At 38.8% G+C, this 12,732-nt stretch overlaps 1 pseudogene; it reads right to left on the bottom strand.

Annotated features, from left to right (window-relative positions):
* Nucleotides 1-5,529: 5,529 nt before the first annotated feature.
* LOC111392088 overlaps nt 5,530-12,732 on the bottom strand; it is an 18,747-nt pseudogene continuing 11,544 nt past the window's right edge.

The raw sequence follows: 12,732 nt of genomic DNA, 5'->3' as shown, positions 1-12,732 counted from the left end.
AATTTTATGATTTGAGCAAGTAGTCTAGCAAATGTTACATTCCTAGTTGAAAGTAGGCAAACATGTGACCATCTTGTAGAAGAATCAATTAATACCATAAAGTAACGAAATGGTCCACATGGTGGGTGTATTGGCCCACATATATCTCCATGTATTCTTTTCAAGAAAGTTAGAGATTCAATATTGACCTTTGTAGTTGAAGGTCTAATGACTAACTTGCCTTGCGAACAAGCTACACATGGATAATGATTAGATAAAAGAATCTTCTGGTTCTTTAAAGGATGTCCATGTGAGTTGTTTATTATTCGACGCATCATTATGGCTCCTGGATGTCCAAGTCGATCATGCCAAAGTATAAAACTTTTTGAATCAACGAACTTCTGGTTTGTAACATTATTTGATTCGACCATTTTTATAAATATAAAATACATGCCAGACAGGAGTGCATGAGATTTTTCTTTTATCTGCATCTTGCCAGATACAAAAGAAGCGATGCAAAGATATTCAACATTATTTTTTTGCATCGTCTCAATGTGATATTCATTGCAATGAATATCTTTAAAACTAAGCAAATTTATATTTCTCCGAAATTCTTTCATACACATGAACTTCAGAAGAATGGTGACATTGATATTCAACAAATTCGCTCAAGTGACAATGTGGCTGATCTATTCACAAAAGCGCTGCCAACATCTACATTCAAGAAATTAATTCATGAGATTGGAATGCATCGACTCAAAGATTTTCAGTGATCAACATCAGAGGGAGTAGTTGTACTCTTTTTCCTTAGCTTAGGTTTTGTCCCATTAGATTTTCCTAGCAAGATTTTAGTGAGTCAACATTTAATTTTAATACTCCAAAATAACTGTACTCTTTTTCCTTCGTTTGATTTTTTTCCCATTGGGAATCAAACAAGGTTTTAATGAGGCAGATATTTTGTAATATGTCATTCAAGGGGGATGTTGTAAATGGAAAGTCCATTAAAGTTTATTGGTGAATGACATTTGTACCCCTATAGCCTAGAAATTATTACCATTGTATCCCTGATTCTTACCTATAAATATAGGATTTTGATTTTCAATAATACACGCAATAAGTTTATTGAGTTCTCTATTCTATTTTCCTCTCATTTTATAACAGTTTGGAATATTAATAGATTGAAAGAATTCTGGTTTTTGATATGTTAAAACATTGGTCTGCTTTTAAAAATGTGGATTTTTAATGTAGGGTTTTGTGTAATTTCCACTTTTCTAAAACTAGTTTTCTACCCGTGCAATGCACGGGTTAACGGGTCAAAATATTTATTTATTTCTCTCAATAAATCTATAAATTTGATTAATTGTTGCGTAAAGGAATGGAGAAAAGTAGGAAAAATAGTATAACAATTTATAACACATATAAATTATAAAGTGATAATAATTTTATTAGGAATGTTTATGTCTAAAAAGAAAAATAATTGACATCATACATATAATTTTTTCTTAAAAGAAAATGATGTGAATTATATTGAGAAAATTATCGCAATAAAATAATAAACATTAATAAAATAATTGATTTTTTTTTTTAAAAAGAGATGAGTTATACGAATTTTTTAACACACACGTTTGATGTACGTTTAACTATTTTCGATATTCATTTAGATCATTTGATGTGTCTACGACATAGTTCTCAAAATGAGTTTCAAGAGAATATCAAATATTTATGCATTCGACTATCGTACAATCGTCGATAAATTTATAAAGTTATCTTGGTATCGAAATTCTTAATTTTTCAAATGATGTCTCTTTTGACATTAAAAAATTTTAAAAATTTATTAGGAGATTTTCTAAACGATGTCAAAAATTATTGTCGCGAAAAAATAATAAATATTAATAAAATAATTAGTTTTTATCAAGAAAAAAGACGAGTTATAATCATTTTTTAACACGCATGTTTGATGTACATTTAACTATTTTCAATATTCATTTAGATCATTCGATGTGTTTATGATATAGTTTTTGAAATGAGTTTCGAGAGAATATGGAAGATTTATGATAGATATTTATAAAAAAACTAAATAAATCACCCAATGAAAAAAAATGAGAAAAAAAAAACCAAAGAAAGTCCGTGATGCACAGAGCAATTTTGCTCATATATATATATTTTTTCTGGGTGAGACATAATATTATTTTTTTAAGAAAATGATGTAAATTATATTGAAAAAATTGTCGCAAAAAAATAATAAACATTAATAAAATAATTAATTTTTTTAAAGAAAAAAGACGAGTTATTTGCATTTTTAACACACACGTTTGATGTACGTTTAACTATTTTCGATATTTATTACGTTTGATGTACGTTTAACTATTTTCGATGTTTATTTAGATCATTCGATGTGTATATGACATAGTTCTTGAAATGAGTTTCGAGAGAATATAAAAGATTTATGCATTCGAGTACTGTACAATCGTCGATGAATTTATAAAATTAGCTTGTTATCGAAATTCTATATTTTTTTAAATGATGTCTCTTTTGACATTAAAAAAATTTTAAAGTTTATTAGGAAAATTTTCAAATGACGTCAAAAATTATTGTCGCAAAAAAAAATAAACATTAATAAAATAATTGATTTTTTTAAGAAAAAAGTCGAGTTATACACATTTTGAACACACACGTTTGATGTACGCTTAACTATTTTCAATATTCATTTAGATCATTCGATGTGTTATGATATAATTCTTGAAATGAGTTTTGAGAGAATATAAGATTTATGATAGATTTTTATAAAAAAATAAATAAATCACCTAGTGAGAAAAAAGAAAAAAGAAAGCAAAATTGACAAAAAAAGGCTCATTGGATGATTTATTTAGTTTTTTATGAATGTCTTTCATAAATCTTCTATATTCTCTCTAAGCTCATTTCTAGAAATATATCATAAACACATCGAATGATCTTAATGAATATCAAAAACAGTTAAACGTACATCAAACATGTATGTTAAAAAATACGTATAACTCGTCTTTTACTTAAAAAAAATTAATTATTTTATTAATATTTACTATTTTTTCGTGACAATTTTCTCAATATAATTTACATCATTTTCTTAAAAAAAAAATATTATTTGGTATAACATAAAGTATATATATATATTTTTACGTAAAAACTCAAAATACGGCTTGAATGAATAGTAATTGACATATTGCCTCTTTCATTTTATTGTAGTAGAGATAATAGCTAATAGAAATAGATCACAGAGAATGAACATGGAGCTATAGTAAATTACTTGTTTAAGTCAACAATGGAAAGTAATAAAGCAGTTGCATTAATTTCATTTCTGTAGATGAAAGGAAGAAATAATTAAAGCCTTTTTTCGGTGGAAATAATGCTGAATGAGTTTAACTACAGTAGGGAATCAATTTAGTGTGAAAGCTCTGCCTCAAAATGAATAGTAATGTTGGCATCCTCTCTTTTAAGGTAAAGGGGATTAATTTTCCTTAAATTTATTTTCAATCATACAATTCACATGACTCATAACTTTTATTAACTTTTAACCCTATATTTCATCTTTTTTTATAAAATTTTACTGAAAATATGATTCTCCTTTTTGGTGGATATTAAAATCGAATTTTTAATAGATTTTGATAAAAGTTGATGAAATATGTGGTTGAAATTTGTGATACCCATGAAATATGTAGTTAAAATTAATTGTTGATTTTAACTTAGATTAAAATTTGGATTTTAATTCGCATCAAATAGAGCTTATCCTTTATACTCAATCTTTTATATAGGCCGCGTTTGAGAGCGATTTTGAAAATTGATTTTTTGATCGTTAGGAGAAAAGTGAGGGCACTTGTGAAAGAAGAAGTCAAATTTTACAGCTGGAATAATTAAATAATGGTCAAAAAATCAATTTTTTTGGAGGTGAAAAATCACTCCCAAACGGCCTTATATACTATTTATCAAATCAAATTTACTTTTAAATAATAACTGAAAAATAATGAGATTTAAAATTCCAATTTGAGCTCTACTGTTTGAAAATTCCTTTTTTTTTTAAACTCGTTTTCAACTATGCATTCTTTTAATAAAATAATTTTACACCTGAACTCAATACTTCCTTACATTTTAACCATATATTTTTCAAAAAATCAGTATTATAAATTCTAATTTCCAAAAATGAAGTTCAAACATATCTTTAATATTAGTGATTTATGAGAGAAGGAAATCACAATTCGCACTTCACTATTGTATACATGGTTAAATTAAAATTGTTGACCAACTTTGGCCAAATACATGAGACTCTCTTGAATTAAAAGTAAAAAGTTATCATCTTTTTCCGATAGAAGAAAAAGAAAATGCTTCACAGTTCACATCATAAATCTACCCAATAAAGGCCATCAAAAATTTAAAAAAAAAAAACAACAACAACAACAAAAAAATTACCAAATAAAGATGGATTTTTTTTTCAATGAAAATGTACAAAATATATATCTAAAAAGAAAAAATAAAAAAATAAATCCGTTATTCTCCAATAAGAAGGACAAATCTGAATAGCAGCATTATTGGATGCAAAACACAGCAAAGGTCTTCGGTATACAAAGCAACAAAATAGGAGAAAAATATGCATATAGTCGATCGAGTCCATCGCAAGTAAAGCTATTCCCGAATATGGAATCGAACTGATGCGAACCCCGTAGCAACGTTGACTACGAAACCCACAATGAGATTGACGAACCCAAGAAAGCCAAATTAATGCAAAGTTTAGGATTAACCCAAAAGAAAGTCGAACCAAAAAACCCAACAAGAACGACGCTTGAAAGACCCCTTGATCATGCAATCCAAGAATTAAATCCGATTGTTTGAACCCCACAAGTTAACACTTGATAAGTTCAAAATTATTCAATGAAAAACGATGAAGAGAAGACAATACGCCTCACTTTAATTCAATATCAATAATGTCAAAAGTTTTCAACAATTGAATGGAAACTTCTATTTATACTAAATCTAAAAACTAGGTAAAAATCGTGCAAAAGTCGAGTATAATCTCCAAAATATGGAAAAGAATCAAAATCTAACAAAATATGAAAAATTGCCAAAATTGGAAAATTCGCCAAATTTTTGGCCTGTGCGGCCGCATGGTGTAAATCCATGCGGTCGATGGTTCAATTGAAATTACACTTTTGGTTTTCGGTTTGCATGTGTGCGGCCGCATGTTGTTTTGCCTGTGCGGCCGCATGGTGTTGTCTTCAGCCTTCGCTTTCGTCGCTTGATAACAAATTGATCCAAGTTGATTCGGCCTTCGACCCGAACATGAAAGTTGCTCCATTTTGAATCCCGAACATGGTTCCATTAATGGTTTCTTGAATGAACAATCCCATTGCTTGTTTTACTTACTTTGCCCTTGATCGCGTCATTGGTTCGCCATCGACTATCAACGGGTCTTGTCTCGCACTTGCCTTTGTCGGGCTCGACTCCAAAATCATATCACGAACTGAACCAAAAACAACATAAAAGATAAAATAGTATTTGAATTTCGACAATAATTCGTTGCCATTAATGCACAAAATAATCCATTTCCAAGCCTCTAACTGGCAACAAACAGTACATGAAGAGGTGGTTAAAGGCACTCATTACATCAATTTGAACCCCTCCCCCACCTCCAGGAGTTAAAATCTGAACTATTTCCCCAGCCTGCACCTCGATCGTATTTTTTCATCCAAGATATATCTTATGTTTATCTTTTGTAATAAGGTAATTAGCACATCGAGCGCCATCTTTTCCTCCCTGTGCATGCACACGCCTTTCTGAAAGAATACTAACAACTACAAGGCGTTTGAATTGTATCTCTCGAATGAGTCCTTCACTGCCTTTGAAATAACCAATACCTCTACTATTCTCCCTCGATCCGAATTTATGCATTAGAACTGGATATCTCTGATAAAAAATCTCGGGATCAGTCATACGAGTATTGGTCCTGTGGCACTGGACTCCACTGGTACCATCCCAGTTAGGGCCGGCCCCACTTTCGCCACCAATTATCTCGTAGTAGCCAAACGTTAGATTATTCATTCAACCCTGTGAACAAGCACAAGCTTGAAATGCTATAAGAATAACAACGGTTATTCTCTGAGATGTGAGAACGTTACCTACCACGACAGCAGACCTATCACCTGGAGAGAGAAAAGAACCACGAGGAATATATGTCTTTACGGGAGCCAAACATCCTTGATTGAGGGGGATACCGACATCAACCAATCAACAAAGGCAGTAAATGACTGCGGCAGATGTCACTACCTCTGGTGCATTTCAATTCTCGATAACTTTTGGGCTCGTCCCAGAAAAATCAAAAGATGCTTCTCCCTTCTTAGGATCGATGGTAAGTTTTAAGTGTATAATAGACCCGCAGTCCATGAAATCTTCCTCTCCGATGACTACTAAATCTCCCTCTTCACCCTTGGCAGAATTGGAAGAAACTCTAGCAGCAACAGATTTCAGCATTTCTATCACTGCCTCTTCTGCGTTAAACTGCACCTGATTCATGTATGACTAGACAGTATCCAAAAACCATATTGCTCGATAAGCTCCTTGATAAGTGAAATTCCTCTTTGATTTGCAGCTACTTGAGCATGAAGATCTGATAAATTATCTGTAAGGATTTTTAATCCATTAATGGGCTTATATGTGAATAATTGTGTGTTAAATTAAAGGCTATCGAATTCGGTTGAGCCCAATTAAAGTGATCTAATAAGGCTTCCATTTTGGGCTTTAATGTATCCAATTAAAGTATGAGTTTATAAATGTGTAGAGATCGGGCCCAAGTCCTAATTCTATGATGGATCGAATTAGGTCAAAGGGCGTCGCTATATAAATAGGTTATGGTCCCCAGATCACACGTACGTATTATTCATTCTCTTCTGAATCCCATCACAGAGAGGAAAATGAGACTGCGTGTAGATTTGGAAGACTATACCGCGAAATTCATTATTGCATTAACCATGTCTGATTCAAGTACGCTTCCACTTTAATTCTTGTATTTCTTGATGATTTAACATGAAAGATCCAGTGATTAATTAAATTATCCTACATTATCTTGAAGCCTGCATTTTCCAGGGATGTTAAAAGACAATCCCTCAAAACGGGGAAACCGTAAAAGTTTGGTGATCCCTTCTTCTTGAAAATGCCCCATATCCATGAGCTTGAATACTTTTATTGCAGCGCCTTCCCACATAGACTTCTAGAAAGGTGGCATGCTCCTAGGAGTAATACCTCCAGTCTCTGCATGGTGCCCTCGACTTTCAACGAAGAATACCAGGTTCCTTGTATCGAAAACAGGTGTAATAATAGTAATTTTGGGAAGATGACTACCTCCAGCAGAAGGATGATCGGTAACCAAAACATCTCCTTCATTCAAATTGTTGCTCCAGTAGTTCAGTTGCAATCTAACCGTGCTGGACATGGCTCCTAAGTACACAGAAACATGTGGTGATTTGCATCTACTCAGCCATTCCCATGAATCGATTATTGAAGATTGAAACCTGAACATCTGCAACTTCATTTGAAATATTCACAGTGTTATGAATTGACCCGAGTTCAATCTTGATATTACTTTATCTAGTGATGACAGCTTTATAGTAAGGTTCTACTATCACAGTGCTATTGCCATTCATAATTATCGCAGGACCAAGTATCACATGACCATATGCAAGATCCTCAAGCCTAAAACAAAGGTGTATCATGCCATTTATTTACAAAGACCTTATAGTAATTGTTGACCCCAAAAAGTGTTGCCAACAATGCCGGTCCCACCCGCACACACGTGAGCGAATGTCCAACACGCTATGACACGTGGACGGTCTACAACGAGCGATTCAAAGGGCGTGGGAGTAGCCCAACGACGCGGGACGGTGACATTCGGAATCCGACGGGTATTCGTGATCCGATTATACAATAATTACCAACCGGTATTCGTAAATGTACATGTAAATATGTGTAAACTCGATTTGTGTATTGCAAGTAAATGAGAGAGAGTTGAGTAAAGTGTAGTTCTTTATATTGATTATTGCATTAGTCCTTTGATGTTACACGAGGGAAGTATTTATAGTGATACATGTGAAATGGGAGCCCTTGGATGAGGTGGCATATGGCCTCATCTCATTGATTCAAACATCTTATCCTAGGCAGGGGGCTTGACTTGCTAGCTTGCTGCACATTTATTGCTTGTGCAGAGCCTTCATGCTAGTGACAAGACTTGACCTTTATGCTTATGACAAACGTTTCATCAATTATTCGAATGAGATCTTTGTGTAGACGATCTCTTGGGAGGAGTGATTATGGAGGACACTCCCATGTGGTTCGGAGGCTCCTGCATCAGATTCGGGGCTTCGGCCATTTCATACAATACTCCCACTTGAGGGCTTCAGCTAACTTCAACTAGCTTCCGCATCATGGCGCCGGCCCATAAGCCTCAGCATGTGGACCTCGATTACGATTATAGGCCTCGGTGAAAGGGCATGCCTCGGATAGGAGGGCTTCGGCCATAGCCCACCTCGATAATATATACCGCCTCGACTGGAATGCTATGTGGTTCGGCCTGAGTGGGCCATTGGCCCATGTAGGTTGGCTAAGTATGACAATACGCAACAATAGTCCCCCAAGTCCAAGTATAGATATTTATGTCATGGTTGGAGTTTGAGATGTGCTGCTGTAAGCAAATGATGAAGAGACCGAGGCTATGTTGAGGTGGAAGCCGAGGTGGTTGGGAAACCGAACCTGCGAGGCTTGTAGAAGTTGAAGCCGAGGTGGTTGGGAAACCGAACCTGCGAGGCTTGTAGAAGTTGAAGTCGAGGTGGTTGGAAAATCGAACCTGCGAGGCTTGTAGGCTGATCGTTGAAGTTGAAGCCAAGGTTCGATGGGAATGATTGTGCGTTGATAGCTGCACCAATGATTTGATGTTTTGTGCTTATTTTCGAGGAAAAACGGCTGACCTGTACGACTTCCAAGGCCCCTGCTGTCGTTGAATTAAAAACACAATTATGAGGACAATCGGAGGTTCTAAAAGCAGACACGTTGGATGGGGTGCGTGTGAGGCACGCTTGAATCTGAGGCGTAGGTTTGAAAAATCGTTTGAATTCAACGCCTCGAATTTATTCTTCAAAGGAGGGTTCAGATTGACTGAGATTCGATCTGACGGCTGGGGTTTGTCCTGGACCTCTATAAAAGGTAAGAGAATCCCATTTTTTAGGACTTTCGAAAACTTGCAATTTGATTCTCTCTCAAAATCTCGAACTTTTCGGTGTCAAGGCTGCCTGTTCTTTGATTTTCCGGTCTATTCTCCATTCTCGTAGTGTTCTTTCCTTAGGTATTATTCGCAAAAAAGCCCTTTTTGTTGTGTTAATTCTGTGAAATGGAGTCCACCTCGGGTAGGGAGCTGGTGACTGTAGCGTCGTTAGATTATGGGGTCAGTCAGAGGGGGGATGCCGAGGCTGATAGTTATGCTATGGCCAAGGACCCGGTAGATTATACTGAAGAGTGGGGGGCGTCTAGGGTGCCCTCAAGTATGACGTAGAAAAGGTTAGGGGAGATCAGGGAGAGATACAGTGTCCCCCACACCATAAAAATGCTGGTACCCAAGCTAAATGAGCGTGCCTGCTATCCGAGGCGCGGATGCGTGGCAGTCAGTGAATACCTATTTAAGGCAGGTATGCATCTTCCTCTGCACCCCTTCTTTAGGGCGGTGCTGAGGAACTTTAAGTTGTTATCGACCCAGGTTCTACCAAATGGGTGAAGCCAGTTGGTCGGCTCGTACTTCCTGTGGAAGGAGGTGTCACTTGGGGAGGACATGCCTCTACATGTATTCATGACTCTTTTTCAGCCCCGAATCGTAGGGAAGGAGTCCAGGGGGTGGTATTACCTCACACCTTGGGGGGCTCACGCACCCTTTGTGGTGGGACTGCCTTCCTCCATTAAAGGGGGAAGGAGTCCTGGTTCTAGGTGTGGGGAAAATGGCAGGCAGTGGAGGGGGACAAGGCCCTTTCTTGCATAGTGCTGACCCAGTACTACGAAGCTCGTGAGTCTCCTAGCCCCTGCTTGTACTTCTGAACTGAACACTTAGAAAATTTCTAACTATTGGGGCTTCCATTGCAAATTGTAGTACGAGGTTCGAGCTCAGCTGAGAAGAGTTCGAGGTGATAGAGGACATCTACAAGAGGCCTCTGAAGCTCCGTCACTTTGACCATCTGATTGACTGGAGTCGCTACTTCCTAGATTTTGGACTGATGGCATCCAGAGGTACAAGGCTCCCATAGTTCTAAATTTCCTTGTCCTTTTGATTGGATACTGATGTCCTGACCTGACGTTCTTATGCAGATAAATTCAAGAGGAAGGAGTACCCAGCTCTAGGCATGGCTACATTCTGAAGGCCACCACCACCGTCAAGGCTAGGGCCTTGAAGTCGGGTCTAGTGGGGCCAATGAGGTCCGAGGCAGGGTGGAACGCCTTTCCAAGGGCAGTACTCCAAAGGCTTCCGAAGAGGGAGCTTCCCAGAGGCAGGAGAGGCCAAAAGAGCCTCGGGGGAAAGAGAAGGTCCTAGAGGAGGCAAAGAGGAGGAAGCTGGTGCACATTAGTAGCTCGTTCGGGATATTTGGGACATCAATGTCCCATGAGGCCAAATCAACAGATGAGCCAAAGCTACTCGCATCTACCTCCAAAGCCATCAAATTAGAAATAGTCAGATAGGCTGAGGCTAAGGAGGTTGCGAGGAGAGCTGCTGAGGCTGCCGAGGAGGAGGCAGCTAAACAGAAGCCTGTTCGGGAAAAGGGAAAGTCTCCAAGCTTCCTAGCTGGAAGGGAGGAGACTTTAGCCCCAGCCTTGGTGGAGGCTCTTCCCCAGGAGGTCCGAAGCGCCACGGAGAACTTTTACCGATTCTAGACGGACAGGTGGCAGCTGCATGCCTCCTCCTGCGATGCCACCGACCTGACGAAGGCGTTGGTGAGCCAAAGCGTCAGAACTTTTGGCCTCGCTCTTGAATGCAGGGAGGCCTTGAGTGATTTTCAGACAAGGACCCAGTCTTAGGAGGAGAAGACGGCCTCCCTTGCAGAGGAGTTGAAGGCAGTTAGGGCCAAAGCGGAAGAAGCCAGGGCCCAAAAACTTGAAGAAATGGCCAAGCTTGAGTCTGCCTTGGCCCAGATTGAGGCCTTGAAGAAGGAGGTCCATGAGTCACAGTGCGAGGTGGCCTCCCTTACAAAGAAGGTGGAGGTCTCCAATGAGCACCAGAAGGTAACTACCGAGGCCCTGGAGAAGGCAAATCTCTCTTTGACAGGTGCCCAAGAAGCTTACCATTTCTTGGAAACTCAAATCAAGTGGTATGTGGATGATGCATCCATGCCAGAGAGGAGGCTCAACAGGCGAGGAAAGAGGCGGTGCGAGAGTATATTGCCAACTTCCATACACAGAGGAATATAAGAGTTTCAGTGCTTATTGGAGAAACTTTGCCTATGCTGAGGTGATGGAGCGGGTAGAAGAACTGTATCCCAATTTGGATCTGACTTAACTCAGGTCTGAATTCATGGATGAGGTACCTCAGACCCCTGCTGAGGAAGTGCAGGGTAATGAGGCAGCTAAGGTAGGGGAGACAAATGCCGATGCTCAAGCTGCCGAAGCCCCAAGCACAGAAGCTCCTCCCCCATCTACCCAAGCTTAGATTAGTTTTCTTTTCAGTTTTTTCGAATGTAATGGCCTGAGGCCCACTTTGTAATCCTTTTTGAAGATCAATATAATGCTTATTTCATTCATTGTTGTTTCTTTATCAAAGTGTACGCGCCTCGTTTAAGCAAATGAACTTGAAGGTTGACAGAAGCACCAACTAAATAACTCTAACTTGGTACCTTAACTTCAATTACTTTAAACAACTGGATTGGACGACTGTACGAACCTCAAACTTAAGAAAATGAACTTTACTTAAGCATAATAACTGTATGAGCCTTGAACTTAAGTGAATGAACAACTGAACAAATGCATGAGCCTTGGAATTTAAGCGAATAAACAACTGAACGAGCCTCGGACTTAAGTGAGCCTCAATTGCGCGTGAGGTGGCTTCTCATTAGCGTTCAGCCTGTGTTAGCGTTTCGGAGTTCAAGTGAGGTGGAGAAGGCGAGCCTCTCTCCGAGGTGAAGGTGCATCCCAAATATGGTGGACGGTGCAGCCATATTGAGGCTCCTCCTCTGGGCATTTTGTCTGGCCAAAGGGAGGCATGTGCTAGAGCCTCGGAGTTCCAGCGAGGTGGCCTAGAGTTGGGACGCGAGCCTCTTCTCCGAGGTGACAACGCATCCCAGACATGGTGGATGGTGCAGCCATGTTGAGGCTTCTCCCCTTGGCGTTTTGTCTGGCCAAAGGGAGGCACGTGCTAGAGCCTCGGAGTTCAAGCGAGATCGCCCAGAGGTGGAACGCGAGCCTCTCCTCTGAGGTGACGACGCATCCCAGACATGGTGGATGGTGCAGCCATGTAGAGGCTTCTCCCCTTGGCGTTTTGTCTGGCCAAAGGGAGGCATGTGCTAGAGCCTCGGAGTTCAAGCGAGGTGGCCCAGAGGTGGGACGTGAGCTTCTTCTCCAAGGTGACAACGCATCCCAGAAATGGTGGATGGTGCAGCCATGTTGAGGCTTCTCCACTTGGCGTTTTGTCTGGCCAAAGGGAGGCACGTGCTAGAGCCTCGGAGTTCAAGCGAGGTGGCCCAGAGGTGGGACGCGAGCCTCTCATCCGAG

This window comes from Olea europaea, unplaced genomic scaffold (genome assembly GCF_002742605.1).
Source record: "Olea europaea var. sylvestris unplaced genomic scaffold, O_europaea_v1 scaffold878, whole genome shotgun sequence".
Classification (NCBI taxonomy): domain Eukaryota; kingdom Viridiplantae; phylum Streptophyta; class Magnoliopsida; order Lamiales; family Oleaceae; genus Olea; species Olea europaea.
Note: the sequence above shows the minus strand (reverse complement) of the source record. Positions and strands in the feature narration are given on the sequence as shown.